Raw genomic sequence first — 3,108 nt, 5'->3', positions numbered from 1 at the left:
TGGAGAGAGGTTGGGGGGAGGGGGGCGTGGTGTGCAGGAGCCAATCAGAAACGCTCGCTCCTTTAAAATCTTATGACGCAATGAACACACCCCCGCACACACGGCTCGCCTCCCATTTAAAAGTCTCTTTCCCCCATTTTGATTTGAAGAGGTGAAATCCTTCAGCTGTGACTCTTCTTCATCAACGTTTTTGCAGTAATTATTATGAATTCGTAAAGAGAACTGTTTAAGTAGATATGTACCACCAAAGATCGGCGATTAGGCTTTTCGATAAAGAATAACAACATTTTGTGTCTAAGCTTGCCCATGTCAAGCCAGGTTGGCTTTATTGTTGTTCCTCTCAGCACAGACAGATGAAACGTGAGGAACGAAATGTAGTTCCACCCAAAATCATGGTGCTACACTTAACACGAAACAATGTCAGACAAAAGGGATACCTAACACAGGCAGATGCAAAATGGAAAGCATCCAATTAATACAGATAATAGACACACAATAAAAAAATATAAACCATACAATAAACGATACAGTATTGATTCAGCTCAACACAACATCCTTTGCTGCATAGGAGCACTCTAGTATATTGCTTATGTGCTGCTCTGCATTTTTAGGCTTTACACCAAACATTCAAGTACAAATGTTTGCACTTTTGTGTGAAGAAAACAAACAAACAAACGGAAATGTTTTAAAATATTCAAGAAAACGAGATTTCAAAAATGTTAGAAATGAAATTTTGATCCTCTTGGTCTGCAGTGTTTATCTGAAGAAGGCAGATTATGACATCTGGCAACATTTATAACAAATGTCAGGAAGAATGGGTTTCCTGATTGGGAAAGCAAATGTGGCAGAGTTTTGGACTAATGAAGGGCTGAATATTAAAACCAGGGCTTCCAAAAGCTGCTCAGAGGATCTAAAAAGTTGGAGTCATTTATGAAGGTGGGCATATAAGTTATTAGAGCATGCAATACAGGGAACTAAATACAAACGGAACTGATATCCTTAGTTTGTTTTCATTATTAGAATCTTAATATACACAACTGAATCATTTATGTGACAATGATTTGTGTAATCTTACACACCAAATGTCCTATTTTTTGTAAAATCAAACATTTGTGCTTGACTGTTCAAACTCTTTAGTGTATTGTCCCAATGCTGTATTGTTGAAGTTTCGTTTAGAAAACTTTATATTTACAGCTTACCTCTTATCTCTCCCTTCTACATTGTTACACAGTCTAATCAGGAATTAAATAAATAAAAAAATCCCAACACACCAAATTTTGTTGAAAAAGCTTTAACTTTTGCACTTGCTTTTTGCACCCCCAATCACATGTATACATATTGAGTCTGGCATTTTAAACTGACAGATTTATAGATAAATTGATAAATTGAGTTTTGGAAAAATGTTTAATGCATTTTCAGGCTGTGTAAAGTGTTGTGATGTCCTGTATTTGTAGAACTTCAATAATATTTGTTGGAGAAGTTATTTATAGCATTAGATGTTATATGTGATAAGGACCTGTTAACCCCATTTAACATTTAAATGCCCCACCTCTACATAGTACTGTAGATTATCAACAAATTTATTAATTGCTAATTTTAGTGTATGTCTACATTTACTACACTCCAGTATTCTGAAATGTATTGACAGTTTGTTAAAAAAAAAAATATTACGGAGAACTAATAGTATTTGTTATTTATTTACAATAATAATAGCTTAATATGCATTATTGTGCATGTGCTAATGTCAAAACATCTGCACTCAAACACACACTTGAACAGATTACCATAAAATATGAACACATTTATAAATTGATAAATTTAGTCTAATTGAAATTTCTGTTTAAACATGTCTAGTGCTCTGAAATATTGTTGTACTTTAATGTTGGGAGTTTGTGTCTGTATCTACAACTAACCCATCTCCTACTTACAGAGAATATTTGTTACATTATTTATTAGTAGCCATAACATACACTATTTGGTGTACATGATAGCCAAGAAACATCTGAGAAACATCACCTTGCTATAATTATCTTACTAGAAACTTTTGTGCTTGTCTGTATCTAGCATTTCAGTGTATAACGGATGACGTCATACCATCACACACTTTTATCTTACCATACATTATAAACAGATTTATATACTGATTATTTCAGTGTAAGAGAAACGCGGTGATTTTAGTTTTTAAAGCTGTTCAAAACTGACCAGAGTTCTGAAATATTGTTGCATTGTTTTGTATTGAAGGGTCGTTCAAAATGCACCTACATCTCCAGTGCACGCGTCAAATACTTGGAGAGTTTTGGGGTAGTATATTGCTAATTTGTAGCACGCGCTGGTAACCTGGAGAAAGTGAAGTAGCTGCTCCCACCAAGCGGGCGTGCGAAGATAATGCAACTTCAGCAGCTCAAGCAAGAGAGGAAAAAGAACATACAAAAGCCTACATACATGAACACACACCAAATTCCACATGCTGCTAATCGGGTTCTTCCCAGTCGCATTTTATATCTGTTAATAGTACTAGTTTGTTCGAAAGTAAAGCACATACCAAAACACAAGTTTCGGGAAAAGCCTTCTCTTCAAATTATGCTGTTCATTTCTAATTCTGTAAAAGGTTAATCTGTCTAAACCACACATCTCTTCACGCCTTGGTTTTGCATTTCGTTTGTCCTAGTTAAACCTTTTGCAATGGACCATAGAAATAACACCCCTGGCTGGAAACGGGTTCATTATTTTCATTTCGTTTGGAAATGAAGGTGGCTCGAATATCTTAAAAATAGCAACATTATACCTTTTCGCCTGCTATTCAAAAACAATTAAGCGATAGCGTCGTTTTGTATATGACATAAACCTTAAGTGTAAGACGTAAAAAGGGGTCGTTACGTCATTTCTTATTCGAAAGACGCAGAACTAACAGGTTCACTAGTTACACGAAGACATGAAGCACTTAATTACCCATACACAATGATCGTAGTTTAACGACGCGATGAATTAAATTAAGACAAATGTTTAAGAATTCTATTAAAACGACTATTCAGTGTAATTAAGGCGCGTTATTTGACTACGCAGTTGTGTGTATATATATATATATATATATATATATATATATATATA

Source organism: Hemibagrus wyckioides, linkage group LG02, assembly GCF_019097595.1.
Source record: "Hemibagrus wyckioides isolate EC202008001 linkage group LG02, SWU_Hwy_1.0, whole genome shotgun sequence".
NCBI lineage: Eukaryota > Metazoa > Chordata > Actinopteri > Siluriformes > Bagridae > Hemibagrus > Hemibagrus wyckioides.
This window is presented reverse-complemented; position numbering follows the sequence as displayed.